Genomic DNA, 17,363 nt, shown 5'->3' on the forward strand with positions numbered 1-17,363 from the left:
GTTAAACCAAACCGACCCCAGAGGATCCTGAGATGGTGACTCAGTTGGTTTGAAGTCGGGATGGGGTTGCCAGGTAGGCCATAGAATATCCAGTTCAATTTGAATTTAGGATAAACCATCAATATTAAAGTTCCTAAGAATAGTTTTAAAAAATACTAAAAAAAAAAAGTCCTATGTACTATTTGGGACATACTTATACTAAAAAATTATTTGTTGTTGCAAATGTGAGTATTTTGTATTTTTATTTGCTATGTCTCACAACGCTACTGAGGAAAGCCTGCTATACTATGTTAATTAGAATGATAAATTTAGGGCAGAGTGGGAGATACCATATTTCCCCATGTATAAGACAATCCTTAATTTTGAAACCCAAAATTTGAAAAAAAATTTATTACATAAAGCTATTGAACTCAAGTTTTATTCATCATAAAATTCATACAACTCCTCATTCCTGTCAAAAAAGCGGGAAATGCAAGTGAAAAATCTACAACTACTGTATAAGATGCACCCAGTTTTTAGACCCCAAATTTTTCTTGGGGGGGGGAGGGTGCGTCATACATGGGGAAATACAGTAATAGGCGGGGTGACTGGCCAATTCCCTTTAGTTTTGAAAGGTTTCCTCATTCCTTCCCATCTGGCTGAGTACATATACTGAGCAGTGCAAGGGTAGAGGCAGGCTCCTCATGCCCAGTGCGGATGCATGGCTGTGTGCTGGTGCAGCCGAGGGAGGGGGAGAGGCAGGGAGGGAGGGAAGCTGCTTCTCCCTCCTGACCAGCCTTCCGCACCCGGACTGCGTTTCCGGAGCTGCCTACGCCGTCTACTGTGGGGCCAGCCTGGCAGAGAGGGGAGGTTGGTCACCGTGGCAGCCAGGAGGATGAGTATGTGATCTTCCTTTTAAAGAACAAAAAAATGTACAAAACTCCATCTTCTTTTCTGATGAAAAAGGTAGTAACATGATTTGCCAGAGAGGGTGTCTGGCCAAATCTGATTTATAATGGTCATCATAGAAAACTGAGAAACAACAAGAAGAAAATGCAGTCACTCAGAGGAAAGCACCGTTAGCATTTTAGTATATTTCCTTCCAGTCTTTTCTTCCTGTCCTCCTTATCATTTTCTAAGGGTAAAGAGTGTAAGCCTAGGGGACAACGGTCCCTTTTTCAGAGGCACAGAGGTGCAGGGTTTTTGGCCGATGTCAAGGTTGATGTCAGGGGTCACTTTTTACACCCACTAACCAGGCACTTAGCCTTTCTGGAGTTCAGTTTCCTCTCTAGAAACGGAGGCAAACAACAATCATGGTGATAATAGTCAACAGTTACACATCCCTGATGCTCTATACCAGACTTAGTTCTGCAGCGTCACCTGTATGAACTCATTCAGTTCTCACATTAGCTCTCCTAGGAGATAGGTGACCCCATCTCTCCGGTGTACGGGCGAGGAGACAGAGGCACACAGGGGGTCAGACCCTGCCCATGGTCATGCAGCCCGGCCCTCCAGCATCTGAGTTCATGCTCTTAGTTTATACGCGCTCCCACTCCTGTGTGAAAGCTACACTCGGGATGTCTTCCAGGCTGACCCTCCCGCCTCTGAGACTTGCCTCCCTCTTTGCACATGTCCTCGCAGGCACACTTGTGCTGTGTGATCTGTTCTCTGACCATGGACTGGACCTCAGTGGACATTAGACCCAAGCCGGGCTTTCACATGCTAAGAATATGGAGTTGGGATTCTGAGATGTAAGTTCATGTCCCCTGTTTACACCCATGTGTCGAGTCAGGAGGTGGAGTTGTGCAGTCAGGTGGTGGGAGAGGTCCCTGTGTGCCCGCCTGATAACCACAGCAGAGAAAGGAGAGAGTGAGTATCTGTTTCTTGCAGAAAATGGGGGCTCTGATGTCAAGACCATGTTAAGCATTGTCCATGGGAAGGGCTTTATATACTCTGGTGTGGGGACAAATGATCACTTATCAGGCTTGAACAGTTAATAGGTACTTGGCCATTGCATCCTTTATAATTTAAGCTTAGCCAATTAATGCTGTGTTAAATTGATGGAGGAATTCTTTAGTTTTTAGAGAACCACTAGGCCCACGATACTATTTCCCCAGGGGTGGTGCCTGTGGACACCAGTGGGAGTCCCCGAGGAAACCCATCTCCCCAGTGTTCCAGCTGCAGCTAGGTCCCCGTGGCCCCTCGTGAGGGAGTGCCGGTCTCCCCCCAGTTCCGCGCTCTGGCAGCCAGCTCTCCGCTTGTATGTTGGCTCCAGTGATTCAAGTGGAGATCTGATTGGGGAAGCTTGTCCAAATTCTGTAAGCGCCACTTCCGTGCAAACGAATGCTTGCAATCAGTTTAATTTTTTCCAATAAAATCATTAAATTGCTATTATTGCCAGGTCATTTTTATTAAGAAAAGCTTTAAAAATGTTAATTATTGGGGCCCCTTGAAACACTTTCATCTTTCCCGACTTTGCTCTTGAGCCGAAAAGTGTCCTCGCGCACGTTCCCGGCACCAGCCCCAGAGGGAAGTGTGGGCTCCCCCTTTTTTCACACCTGCACCTATTCTCTGTTGCTCTAATATTTATGTGAATTTAACTTTAATTTTCCTGCCTTTCATCTTCTGAATTAGTCGTATAATGCACAGATCACTCCCTCGCCGCTTCTTTCCTGTTTATTTGCCTTGACAATAGATTCATTAACCGACTCCGGGTGCTCAAGCCATGCGACCGCGTCTGTTTCAAAGGGAGATTTAATGGCATTTCGTATTTTTCTACATTAGGGAAGATTAAAGTATATTACAATACCCTTTACTGCCCTATTTTCTTCCGCGGAGAAGTGGTCAGTTTTAAAATTTCTTCCCTCTCTTTCTTTCATCTACCGTGTTCGATAAATCGCCCAGCCCTTTCAGATGATAGCCCCAGCAAATTGAGTTCTATATTACAACTCGGACACATTGTTGAGCCCATCAGCAGTCAGATAAAGCACCCCTATTCACACAGGACATCAAAAGAACAAATATATGTTCAAAGTGGGTAAAAAGAGGACCGAGTGCTCCGATACTTCATTTTCTTAATTGTTAGTGATTATTTGGCGAGTTGAAGGACGATCCTTTTGCTGACTCTGAACCTATGCTTAGGGATAGCGGTGTGAAGTCTGTACCGTATTTGCACAGACCTGGATGTAAATTCGCAACCACTCACGACACCACTCCGTTCACAGACTGGGCAGGCGCATCAGCTTTAATAGCCCAAGGGGCAGGCGTGCTAACATTTTAATAATGGGCAGTAATGTAACATGCAGGATCCGGACCCATGCCTTTTATTAGATCAGCCGTGCCCCGTCTTGGGAAATCAGGGACTTTAAGGCAGTCTCAAGCTAGAACAAGGGAGGTGTTGAGATTTAAGCTTTTTTTTTGGGGGGGGGCAAGGTAGAAGTCAAAGCTGACGGGTACCCCTTGGGCTGAAGTTCGGTTCGGGTGGGCCATCTATCGCAGGAAGCCTTCTGCCATCGCAATAAACGCGGCATAACCTCACCGCACGCGGAGTCCACGTGAAGTTTGGGGATGTTTGCGAGATGGGGGAGGAAAGAGCAGAAGACAGATTTTACGACAGTACAATCATGGGGTGTAGGTTTTAGGCAATAAGCAGGTAGCCTCGTTTTCTCAAAAGAAAAAAGAAAATAATGGAAAAGTGTAACATTCATTCGGAGGCCTCAAAGGCATAAAAAACCCAATTCCGACTGTTATAGGTCCCTGCAGGAGTCTACAAAAGGACTAAGCTTTTTAAGTAAGAAAACTAGATTCTGGCCCACAGGGCCCTGTCACTGCTGCTTTAATGGATGAAACTCTTTGGATATAAATATGCTGTTTACTTCTCAGCTTCAGCTTTCATAAAATATAACCTTTTTATGATTTACGACCCACAGAAAAACCGGAGGATGGATTTTTAGCTCTGAATTGGTTGGATGTCAACAAGAAAAATATAGATAACATATCGAAGTGGCGGGGTGTTAATGCCACACAAAATGATGAAATTATTTTTGTTTAGAAAAGTTAAGTTTTGTTCTTAAAGTTGGTGGATGGCAGTTGTGAGAGGCAGGGCCACTGAAAGCCTGTGAAATGTCTCTCATTTTGAAGTCCTTGTCCAGTGGCTTATAATCCGGGCATACTGACTCTAGTGCTCAATCAATCATGTCTGGTTAAAAAGTTTGGGCTCATCACAGACTCTTCCAGAGTAGGAATGGCTGTTTTTGTTTATTTGTGTTTTGCTTTGCTTTGTCTGACTCACTCGGTTTCCGAGAGCTACCTTGCGGTTACATGGTCACATCTCTGAACATCGAGTGTAGAAGCTGACCCCATTGTGTAGACAGGAGAGGACAGAATGTCTTTTTCTTTTATTTTCTTTTCTTTTTTAACAAAGATGATTGGACAAAATGAAAAGCAAAACCTAAATAATTAAACAAAGTAAGCTCCCAAATAAGCAAGCAAGCAAGCAAAGAAAAGCAAAACCCTAGCAAGGCAACCACAAGCTCTCCACACCTGCACTCACAACAGCTGACCTAGTCCTTGGATTTTGGACCGGAAGAAGAATGCATATTAATTTGTCATTTGAGGATCTGTATTTTTCTTGTCTTGTTATTTTGTGTGTGTGCGTGTGCATCAAACAAGACATTGGTTGAGAACTGAAATATATATATGTTGTCCATGCCTTTTTTTAATAGAACAATAAAGTTGATTTTTAAAAAAATTTAGTGAGAAGAGGGGAGGCAGAGACAGACTCCCACATGTACCCCAACTGGGATCCACCTGGCAAGCCCACTAGGGGGCAATGCTCTACCCATCTGGGGCCCTTGCTCTGTTGTTCAACAACTGAACCATTTTTTAGCTCCTGAAGTGGAGACCATGGAGCCATCCTCAGTGCCTGAGGCCAACTTGATTGAACCAACTGAGCCATGGCTGTGGGAAGGGAAGAGAGAGGGAGAGAGAAGAGGGAGGGGGAGAGGAGATGGTTGCTTCTCCTGTTGCCCTGACTGGGAATTGAACCTGGGACATCCACATGCCAGGCTGATGCTCTACCACTGAGCCAACCAGTAATGGCCTTTTTTTTTTTTTTTTTGAGACTTGTGGAAAGAGCCTAATTGCAGATCAACAAACGAAGAAATTTGCAAATAGAATTGCCAGCCAAAGGGATGAGGTTGTCAAAGTGGAAAAAGTTTTCTTTCTTTCTTCTTTATAAAGCTGCACTCAGTAAATTAAAATCTCATGCTCTGTAGGCTGGAAGACCAGCTCTCCAGTCTTTCTACAACCTAGAAAGAGCAGGACTGTGAGGCCAGGGCTGGGGGAGGCAGGATGATTTTTCACAGCAGCCAGAATGGAAAGGGTCCTCCTCGCCCACTGCTCTTTTGGTTTTAGACAAAAGGGTTCACTGAGAAGAACACCTGGACCAACAAGCTTGCCAGACATTCTCACGTCACTGAGAGCTGGGTATATGGTCTTCAAGAGGGGTTTGCAGGCCCGTCTGGGGGTGCATGTGAATACATGGGGACGAAGCACCCTCTGCTGGGGCCACAGGGCCTTGGGGTGCTGGGAACCAGGCAGGGCTTCCGTTCATGCACCCCACCACAGTGTTGGGCAGTCTGGGGACCCAAGAAATGGAGCTAAGAACCTTCCTGCCTTTGTGTGTTGCGTATTTCACCCCAGGTAAAAGGCCACCTAATGAATGCATCAGCTGGGCACACTAGGGGACTCTGACCCAGGAAACACCCGAGAGCAGGGACTCAAACACCAGAAGGGGACAGAGGACACAAGTGCTTGGGTCAGAGAAGAAGGAAGCCTCTTCCGACTGGGTGGACAGGAGGGCTCCCCGGCAGAGGTGGCCTTGATCTGGGCTGGCATGAGGCAGGGGACAATCAGCCAGAAGCAGTGGTGGGATGGCCATGGGGACTGGGACGGTGGAGACCGCAGCGATGGCAGTGATCAGTGGTAGCCAGTGAGAGCGACAGAGTTGTAGAGAAAGTCAGCAAAGGAGTTCATCTCTCTAAATCTCCCGTTCTTCATCTAAAACAGGGGCTTGTAATGTGTCCCTTTGCAAATGACAGTCACTGTGAGGATGGGAGTTTTCTTCCTCAGTGGATTTAGTTCTAGTTTTGTTTTTATTCATTTCCACTGTATATTTCCAAACAAGGGCCAGAGATGCTCAATAAATACTTGTTAGACTCAAGTAGGGGGGCAGGGCTCATGTGGCCTGCAGGACACATGTGATTATAAGGGATCAGGAGGCCCTGCAGGCCTGTCTCCCCATGAGGTGACAGCTGGAATCGATGGGTGTCAGTCAAAGGGGAAGGAGGTGAGGAGGGCTGGAAGGGGCAGAGCCGGAGCTGGGCAGTCCGGGCTCTGCTCCTGCACCCCCCGTGGCTTCAGGGTGACTCTGGGCAGATTCCTGAGCCAATTTTCTTGACTAGAGCAGGAGGGGGTTGGCCGGATGATATTTAGAAGACTTACAAATCTGATGTTCTGAGAGTGTGCTGGGTGTTGACTGAAAACATACTCCTGGTCCATCCCTATCACCAAGTCCCCTTGCTGTGAGATAGGCGTCCCCATTTTACAGTTGTGGAAACTGAGACCGGGGTACAGATCTGGTTGTCCACAAATCTACTGCTGGGTCCTGTTCTAATATGTCAGGTGGTGCTCTGTGGTCAACGGTCAACCAAGGAGTGTCACTGTGCCAAGTTACAGACTGGAACCTCAGGACTGACCACAGAGCATGGTGCCACTGCTGACCAGTACCACCTTCTTGTTAATCATTAGCCAGGTGCCAAGAACTCTGTGCCAACATCCTTATGAGATGTAGAGATCACCCATAGGGGCTCATGAAGCGTGAGTCTCACTGGGTTACGGGATCATTGGACTGGGCGATCATGTCCGTCTCCTGCTCACCCAGGACGTGGCTTGGTCTTGGGGTGATCAGATGGGGCTAGAAGTCATCCAGCTTGTCTCAAAATAGAAGTCATAGGTTTTGTTCATTTCCTCCTGGATTTCTTTTGTCTTGGCCCAGAAGGCGGGAGCTTAGAATCCCATCTGGTATGGCTCCTTTGGTTGAACTTTAGGAAAATTCATCCCTTTGCTCTCTGACCTTCAACCTTCAATTGGGAACTTCAGACCCAATTTCCAGGCTAGCTCTGACTAATACCTAAAAGGAACAATTGGTTGGCAGAAAAAAAAGTCTTGGTTCTTTAATTAAAAGCCCATGTTTGGCTTGTGTTCAGAGGCATATTTTTGCATCTCAAAGTGTTTCTTTTTTCTTTGTAGTTGGGCTTTGCTTATAAATAGAGCTGGCTCGGAGTCACATTAATTTAATTTTATCTGTGACCCAGATCAGCCCAGAATGCTATTAATTTGATCTGACTGCCAGCATAAAACAACATTCACTAATACCTACTTTCTAGCGAGGTAATCGTGTCGTAAGTAGGATGCGTGTTGTACATGATCTTGATTTGAATAATCCTCACTTAGTTTATTTTATTTTATTTTTTGTCTACATAGATAAAAAAAGCTATTTTGTCAGTATTTTGGAAGTAGGAAATCATCTTGATTATTTTAATCAAAATCAGCATTTGTGAATTGTGGCATTCTTTCAGGGACAATTAATGTACAAGGCAGAGATTTGTCTCTGTGCCCTGTGCTGCAGATCTGTTGCAAATGCATTAAGACAGAGCAGAGGGGGCCACAAACACACATGCCCTTGCCCCACACCAGGTCTTGGTGGCCTCAGGGTGAGCTGTGGAGGCAGGTCTATGAGATCTGCTACCCAGGAGCTGGGACTCTGGGCAGGTACTTGAAAAGATTGCACCTCCATTTCCCCATTTGTAAATGAGGGACTGATATGATTAGACACGGCATGTTGGATTCACCCCAGTGTCATTGCTTTATGCCAGGGGACCCCAAACTTTTTACACAGGGGGCCAGTTCACTGTCCCTCAGACCATTGGAGGGCCGGACTATAAAAACAACTATGAACAAATCCCTATGCACACTGCACATACCTTATTTTAAAGTAAAACAAAACAGAAACAAATACAATATTTAAAATAACAAGTAAATTTAAATCAACAAACTGACCAGTATTTTAATGGGAATTATGAGCCTGCTTTTGGCTAATGAGAATGTCAGTGTCCAGTTCTATATTTGTCACTGCTAGCTGTAACAAGTGATATGATGCGCTTCTGGAGCCGTGACGCGTGTGTCCCGTGTCACCGGAAGTAGTACTGTACGTGAGCGATGCCGCACTTTGCGGCACCACCACATACAGTACTCCAGGAGCACAGGATGCATCCAGGACCACCAATGAAAGAGGTGCCCCTTCCGGAAGTGCGGTGGGGGCTGGATAAATGGCCTCAGGGGGCTGCATGCAGCCCGTGTGCCATAGTTTGGGGATCCCTGCTTTATACTTTCATCACCAAGAGGCTGTGTCTCACTGGCTCTGGATAGGGCATATATACACACAATGGAATGTTATGCAGCCATAAAAAAGAATGAAATCTTGCCATTTGCAAAACATGAATGGACTTAGAGGGTATTCTGCTATGTGAGTATTGTATTTCTTTTTGAGTATTTTCTTAAATTTTATTTAGAAAATTAAATTTAATAGGGTGACATTGACCAAGAAGAGTACATAGGTTCCAGGTAAACATTTCTATAGCATTCGAACTGTTGATTATGTTGTATAAGAGGGTTGTATATTTAAAACCCATCCATTTGGTTAGAGTTGCCAAATAAAATACAGGATGCCCAGTTATGGATGAATTTCAGATAAGCAAAAAATTGCTTTTTCTAACCTAAGTGTGCTCCATGCACTGCTCTGAATATGGTGCCTTAATACCTCTCACCTCTCTGCGTGGCTTGGCGTCATCTGGCGGCTCATGGAAGCCCGGTTCAGTGGCTAGAGGGGTGTGGGCTTTCCCCAGCGTTGCTTCCTGAGTGAATTTCAGTCTGACACCCTGGCCAGCTATCCAGTCAGACCGTTGCAGACACACTGCAGTCCAGCCCGTCAGCTGGAGGTGAGGTACTGATGTTCAGAACCCCGAAGTCATTCTCGTTCCCATGGTGCCTTTCCTGGCGGCATGGTATTGAATGCGGGGTGGTTGACTGTGGATCTGGAAGCCTGTGGCTCATCTCAGCTTTGTTCCTGTGTGATCTTGGTGAGGTCACTTGGCCGTTTTCGGCCCTGGTTCTTTGGACTTGGATGTCAAGGCATTAAGTGAGGTGCTCCTCCAAAGGCTCTTTTTACATCTGAAACCTAATGAAACTCTGAAAAGCCGGCAGGCACGATGGTCTTAATTTAGAAACCTAGAATTTTTTTCCATCTGGAGGGGAACTTACTTGATCATGATTAAAAAAAAATTATATTTGTTTCCTAAATGCTTAAAAACAGGATTGACTCTAAGAAAGAAAATCCCCAAACCCTTAAGGAAACGTTATCTTTTTATAGTGTATCCTCTTCTCCGTGGAGGAAACATTTGCAATCTGTTTAGGGCTAAGTGGTGTCTGAGTCGTTACAGCAACTGCGCCAAAGACCAAGAATTACCTTCTGCTGGAGAATGCGTGGAAAGAGATGCCGCCGCGCGCATGCGCGCAGTTATGCAAACAATCCTGGTGCACAAACCCGTAAAGGCAGGCGTAAAGAGCAACAACCATGGGGACAGGGACAGCAAAGGCTTCCTTGTGCTCAGCACTTGCTTTGTACCAGGCACTGCTCTATGTACCTTACACACACTATCTCCAGCTCCCACGATAGCAACCGCCCCCCACGTGGTGCCGGGCTGATACCCTTTTCTCGGGTAGGGGAATCGGACTGGAGGATCAAAGAAGGGAATAATGACTCATCTCCTAAGATTGGAGGGAGAGACAAAAACAATTGTTATCCTTTTTTTAGAGATGAGGAAACCGAGGCTCAGAGAGCTTAAGTGGCTTTCTAGGTCTCATGCACACCAGTAGCAAAGCTGGTGTTAGAGCCCAAGTCTCTCCCCACCCCATCCCACCCCACCCCACATGTATCTTCAGCCTGGTCACACAAAAGGGGACAATTCAAACCGTCTTGCTAATGCAGACGATTTTATTCCCAGGGCGGTAGAAAAGGAGAACTGTGAAGTCAGGCGTGCACCTTGACTGCCAGCTCGAGGCGAAAGCCTTGGTATTTCAGCACAGACTGGCTGTCTCGCATCCACCCCAGCAAACACCCTCATGCAGTGGGCTCTCTGATCTGAGGCAGAAAGCTGTAATTAACCATAACCATCACTGTGAGCCTAACAGAAATACAGAGTGCTGGTCCGCCTTCCCTGCCGTGCATACCTCAGACCTTTAACCATAATGGGTGATGTATTTTGCATTTATTTGCATGCAGGCTTAATGTTTTTGAAACAGTGCATCACTTCAGGGCCTCGCTCGCTCCCCAGAACTTTGCTGGTGTGAATAAAGCCAGACTTTTATTTTGAGGAGGAAATAAAAGCCAGGAACGGAGAGCCTAGGGCCAGGACCTTGAGTTCGGATCTTACCTCGGACCCTTAGCCTCTCTAGAGGTGGAAAGTATAACTCCTCACTTTGAACTATGAGAATTAGGCTGGATTCCTTTATCAGATATAAACCTCCTTTCAAAGACTTGATTGCCATGTAATTTAATGTTTTATATTTTTAACATTATTACTTTTTTTTTTTTTTTTTTATTTTTCTGAAGCTGGAAACGGGGAGGCAGTCAGACAGACTCCCGCATGTGCCCAACCAGGATCCACCGGCATGCCCACCAGGGGGTGATGCTCTGCCCATCCAGGGCGTCACTCTGCTGCAACCAGAGCCATTCTAGCACCTGAGGCAGAGGCCACAGAGCCATCCTCAGCGCTCGGGCCAACCCTGCTCCAATGGAGCCTTGGCTGCGGGAGGGAAAGAGAGAGACAGAGAGGAAGGAGAGGGGGAGGGCACTTCTCCTGTGTGCCCTGGCTGGGAATCGAACCTGGGACTCTCGCATGCCAGGCCGATGCTCTACCACTGAGCCAACCGGCCAGGGCCTGATTGCCATGTAATTTAAAGACACAAGGTGTAAAATTGATTTAATAAAAATGATCAAATTGATTCCAAAGCAGCCATACCCGGTATTGGGGGCCAGATCTTGTAAGTGGTTCACAAGAAGCATCTCATTGAATTCTCACAACACCTCTGTGAGGCCCAGATGATTACACCCAGTGGACAGGGGGAGCAATTAAGGACAGGGGGAGAAGAGACCCAAGGAACTTGGCCTGAAATCACCCAGCTAAGTAAGTAGTGAGGTCTGGTTTCAAACTCAGGTTTGTTTGGTTCCAAAACGTAAACTCTTTACTACTGTAATAAACCAACTAAAAAAGTGAAGACCAAATGAGCTAGATTTGACAAAATATATAGGGTTCTGTCTGGGCTGACTCTGTAAAAAAAAAAAAAAAAATCACTTTTATAAAATGCCTTTAAGAGTTAAGATTTTATATTTGACTTTTAATTTTTGTCTTAAGAAAAATAAATCATCATGCCAAAAGTAGGAAGGTTTTGTCCATGTAGTGGATTCTTCAAATTCTCATCAGAGGCCCAGTAGTCTTGGAGAAGTCATCTCGTCCCATTAGGACTCACCCTTCTATGGGGCATTTAAACTGCAAGGGACCTCTGGATTTGGGGAGTTACCTTGCACTATGGGTCCAATACTTCCAGCTCAAGGATGCCCTTTGAACATGAGACTTTTTCCTGAATGAATAGCTATTCTTTCATTTCGTCTCTAGACAAGGCTCCAGTAAATACAGGGATTCTCAAGCCCTGCTAGCAGTAACTCTGCAGTGTCCTTACCCCGTGAGGAACCCTAGGAGTCCAGGCCCTCTGGAAGCCCAGAGGTGGGACTGACCCAGGGACCCAGGGTGCCGTACCGAAAGCCACTCAGAGCAGTGTGGGCAGAGCTGGTTTGTGGGCCCAGGCTCTTGACCCCTGGGCTTGTGGGATCTTTGCAAAGGATCACAGACACTGACCAGCCCTTGAGATAACTCGAAAGAAGCTTCTACTCCCGAGGTTCTACAGAACTGGGAGCTCATTCTAAGACCCCGCGTGACTTGTTTGCTCCATGGTCCTTGCTGAGCCTTCCCTCCTTGTGAAGTTGGAATAGTCGAGAGCATCCTCTGTTGGTGACTCTTGAAAACCTTGACAGTAGGTGTCAGAGCTTCTAGGCTTTCCTTTCTCAAGGTTAAGTTTTCATATTTCAGGTGGGATGACCAGAGACAGGGCCATCTACGAGGAAATGAAGGGCATGGTAGAAGGAGCTCAGAAAACTGAGAGGGTACTGTTTGGAGAAGACCTGGGATGCTCAGGCACAATCATTCTTTTCAAGTCCATGCAGAAATACTGCGTAGAAGGGGAAATTGTCTTACTTCTTCATGACCCTAAAAGAAGGCTGAACTAGGCACTAACTGGTAGACCAGATGAGCCTTGCGCTGCCACTTAAGCCCAAGATTCTATGACTTGCTGGGCACATGTCCCCTTTATTCCCTCAAATTACTCTGTTCTCCCTTCGACTCTCTCCCTCCTGTCCCATGGGGACCAAAATGGATCCTCAAACTCTAATGTCTGATTCAAAATAAATAAAATAACCAGAGAGACTATTATAACTGGCACAAGAACTACAAGGCAGCACTTTTCAGCTCCTTCCTTTTCCTAATAATGAATAAAACCACACCAGCAATTTGCCCTTGAATGCATTTGTCAGTCAGAGAGCCGACACTTAGAGAGCTCCCCGCCAGAGTGTCCTCCAGGTATTGTCTGTAAGCGAGAGGAAACACACTTCTCAGCATCGTTACAACTGGAGCCAATAGGCTGAGAGCTTGTTTAGTTTTTCAGAAGAGGGTTCTCCAGCATTTGGCTGGCCTAATGAAAACTGGTCTGTGTCTACTCTGGCCGAATCCTTTGCACAATGACACTGCCCCTGTTCTATAATTTTTGCTAATTGCCACTTGAACAAAAGCCACATTGTATAGCATCTCGGCTGTTCTGTGGTCTCAGCGTAGAACTGGCCAGAATGTCGAAAGCATTCTCATTGGGAAACCTTCCTCCCCAGGGCTGGCTGTGTTTACGCTGCAGAGGCAGGAGGCCTATTTTCAAACTGGGCCCAAGTATGTTCCACTCAAAAGGAATTTAGGCAGAGACCATGAGTTGGCGACTTAAATATTTGCAGGCGGATGGTATCACCTTTTAACAATGTTTAGGGTAAGAATAGTTGTGACCTAATTCATGAAGGCTTCAAGAATTTCTGTTTTGAAATGAGCTTATTTGCTTCAGGAGCTTAAGAGATTTCATTAGAGGGTGGAGTGCTCAGGGCTACTGGCAGGTGAAACGTTGGAGTTAGAGGGATCTGGCAGGGGAGGGGATGAGGCGATTTATGTCTAGATTTCAGCATGACTGTGAAATACCTAAAACTGGGCATAGTTGTCATCGTTTGTATCACGTCCTAATAGGTAACCAACCTCTGATTTAGCCTGAGTGTATTGAAATTGGGTTTTCAAAATAAATGGTTGAGTGATTAGAATATAATGATATCTAAGGTCCTTTCTCATACTTTCAATTTCATGCCCCTCTGTTTTTGAGACCCCCATGAGCAGAAGGCTCCCTGGGCATGGATAATTGTCTGAACACCACCCCATGGAGCACACTTCAGAAAACCTAGCCTGGATAAACATGGTTGATCCAAGTACTAGATACTCATGGTGACCTGTCTTGGTGGGCTGTGGCAGACTGTGAATTTCACAAAGTAATAACTGTAAAAGAAAATTTAGAGGATTTGAGTTAGGGTTGTCAGTTTTTAATTTTGGTGGGTAAAAGACACATGAAAAAAAGTACCTACTACCATCCACATTCTGTAAAAGAAAAGACATTTTAATACAAAAACATATTACGGGTATAATTTTGATGCAAAGGAAACCCCTTTCATTAAGACAAATGTGGATTGATAAGTCACAGTTTGAATTGTTCTATTTTTTTAAACTTCAACATTTTATCAGGCATTAGTCCTGGTGTTTGACAACCACAGCTGTCATGCTTTGCGCCTTTCTTCTTTATCTCTTCTGTGGTAAACTGTGCAGAAGCTACACAGAAAAGCTTTTGTTCAAGGTGCAGTGGTCAGGGGTGCAGAACAGGGCGGGGCATGACATGAAGGATTTAGCCAAAGCAGATTCAAATCTCCCGTGTGGCGTTTTTACTCCCCTCTCCTCAGTGGCTGTGCACCTTCTCCTCGAACACCGGCAGCCCACGGAGGCTCCCTATGTCCCAGACTGCATTCTGAGGCGGCTACAACTGTTACAAAGTCCTACGGTGAACAGAAACCCAACACTTGGTATCTGTTGTCCTATCCTCTGAGGCCACAGGAGGCAAGCTTACCTCCTTTCCTTCATAACAGCGCTTCAGAGGGAGGACGGCCAGCCGACCCTTCCTCCCCACTCTCTTGCCCTTCACTGTAGGAAACATTTTGAATCTTTTCATAATTCCAAGGCACCTTATTGTCCTGATTGAGGTGCCCTGTAGTTCAGTCCAATTCGTCTTAGAATGTGGTATGCAGAACTGAACTTCGGACCTGGGAGAGACTCAGCTGTCTTAGAGGAAGGGAAATTGTTCCGGACGTTGTTTTTTGTTTTGTTTTTAAGTAAATAACAGTCTGATATTGAATTAGTATTTTTTTTTAACTTAAATTGAACTTATAACTCAAGCCAGTAATTTATTTTTAGTCACATGTGGCTACTGAGTGGGTCGTCTCATTTTATAAATGTGCTCTTTTCACCTTTCCCCCTGTGCTGTTTCTGCCATTACCCCTTTCCAGTCCAAACTGATCTCTTATGAAGTCAGCATCACCCTAATACAAAACCAGACAAAGACATTACAAATAATAGATCAAAACTACAGTTCAATAACTTTCATGAATATAGATGCAAAAATCCTTCACAAAATATTAGCAAATTGAAATCAGCTATATATGTATATGTAAAAGGATAATACATCATGATCAAAGGGGGTTTATACCAGGAATATAAGGCAAGTTAAACATTAAAAATCAATCAATGTAAATCACCAGTTTGACAGAACAAAATAGGAAAATCATATGATTATCTCTGCAAATGCAGAAAAAAATATTGAAAAAGATTTAACACTCATTTATGATGAAAAGAAAAGAAAAGAAAAAACCCTCACAGCTAACTAGGAACTAAAGGAAACTTTTTCAATTTGTTAAAAGGCATCTATGAAAAATGTATGAAGAATATCATGCACCACGGTGAAAGAGTGGATACATTTATTGTGAGGACAGAAAAGAAGCAAGGATGTTTGCTCTCACCACACCTATTCAATGTCATAATGGAGGCCTTAGCTAGTACAGTAAGACAGTGGAAAGAAATAAGGAGCATCTGGTGTGAAGGAAGAAGTAGAACCATCTTTGTTAGCAGACAACATGATTGCAAATATAGAAAAGGCTAAGACAATGACAAAAACGTTGCTTGGACTAATAATCAAGTTGTAAATACAGGTTATTATTTTTTAAAAATAGTATTTTTATATACTAGCAATAGCCAATTAAAAATAGCATAAAAACACTTAGGGGCAAATATGAAATATGTATAAGATTTGTTTGCTGAAAATCTCAGAACATTAGTGAGGAATTAAAGAAATGAAGTAAATGGAGAGACATACCATGCTCATGGACAGGAAAACTCAGTATTGTTCAGATATTAATTCTCCCCAGATAAGTTTGTTTGTTTGGTGGAATCATAATCAAAATGTCATAGGTTTAATTTTTGGTAGAAATTGACAAGCCAAAACAATTTTTAAAAAAAGTTGCTGAACTCATATATATTTCTTAATTTCAAGATGTACCATAAACCTATTGTAAATAAGAGACTATAGAATCAGCATAAAGTATAGAAAAATAAGCCAGTCTGGAGTCTTTGAAACTATACCCACATATTTGTGGACAACTGATATTTGTCAAAGATGCCAAAATAATTCAGTGAGGTAAGGAGATTCTTTTTCAGCAAATGATGTTGGAACAAACTTGACATCCATGTGGAAAAAATGACCTTTGATCCTGACTCAGACCATAACAAACTCAAGATGGGCTATAGACCTAAATACAAACGTTAAAGCTATAAAACTTCTAGAAAAAAATATGAGAAAATCTCTGTGATATGGAGCGGGCGAACTTTCTTGGACCACAAAAAACACAAACCATAAACAAACAAACAAAAAGGATAAATTGTACCTTATTAAAATTCAAAACATCTGCTCTTTGAAAGGCAATATTAAAAACAAATAGAAATGAAAAAATAATGAATAGTTCCAGACAGAAAATATTTGATAAAAGTCTTGTACTTAAATATACAAAGAACTCTTACAGCTCAATACTAAGAAGATAAATACTTTTTAAAATATCTGAAATGATGTTTGACAAAGAAGATATACGGATGGCCTATAAGCGCATGAGAAGAAGCCCGGCATCAGTAGTCCCCAGGGAAGCGGAAATTAACATCCCGAGATACCTTCCTCATGCAAGAGTGTAGCTAAAATGGAAAAGACTGACAGGGTTGTGTGTTGGTGAGAATGAGGTAGTGTCTGGGACACTCACACATTTCTGGTGAGAGTGAAAAGCAGAACTCCCACTTTATAAAAATCTGTCCAGTTCTTCCTAAAGTGAACTATACATTATCCTGCAATCCAAATTTCCACTCCTAGGTGTTTATGTGGAAGAAATGAAAGAATGTGCCTACAAGAAAACTTGACAGGTGTTTTCTTTATTCCTAATAGCCTCGAATATTCACCTGCGGTGACGGATCAACAAAGTGTGCTGTATCTGCACACAAAGGAACACTTCCAGCAATAAAAAGGAATCAGCCGACCCACACGGATCTCCCCGGGCGGTCACTCTCCCCGGGGCTCTGTCCAGGTGGCGAAGGGGAGCATAGGGCTCTGCCCCATGATGTACAGTCCCTTTCCACAACGTTGGAGAGAAAGCTGGGCCCTGAGTCTGCGCCTGCATATTCCTACAGCTTCTCTGAGTCCTGTGGACAATGACTGAGGAGGCAAACCACGCAGGAAACATTCTTCTAGAAAAGAAAAGAAAAAAAAAAAAAAAAGGGAATCAACCACCGATACATGTCCCATGGAGAAAGCCAGACACAGAAGAGTACCTAATGGTGGTTCCGTTTACATGCTGTTGTAGAACAGGCAAAATGAACCCATGGTGAGGGACAGCAGATCGGCGGTTGCCTGGAGCTGGGCCGTGGTGTGGGGACCAGCTGCGAAGCGGCATGAGGAAACTTGTTGGGGTGCAGGAAAGGTTTCATACTTGA

The 17,363-nt window shown here is 44.4% G+C and overlaps 1 non-coding gene across 1 annotated transcript; it reads left to right on the forward strand.

Annotated features, from left to right (window-relative positions):
- The first annotated feature begins 16,909 nt into the window (after nt 1-16,909).
- LOC136311358 (small nucleolar RNA SNORA73 family) lies at nt 16,910-17,115 on the forward strand. The gene has a single exon (XR_010726757.1). It is a non-coding gene; the product is annotated as a small nucleolar RNA SNORA73 family (small nucleolar RNA).
- The last annotated feature ends 248 nt before the right edge of the window (nt 17,116-17,363 follow it).

This window comes from Saccopteryx bilineata, chromosome 7 (assembly GCF_036850765.1).
Source record: "Saccopteryx bilineata isolate mSacBil1 chromosome 7, mSacBil1_pri_phased_curated, whole genome shotgun sequence".
NCBI classification, from domain to species: Eukaryota; Metazoa; Chordata; class Mammalia; order Chiroptera; family Emballonuridae; genus Saccopteryx; species Saccopteryx bilineata.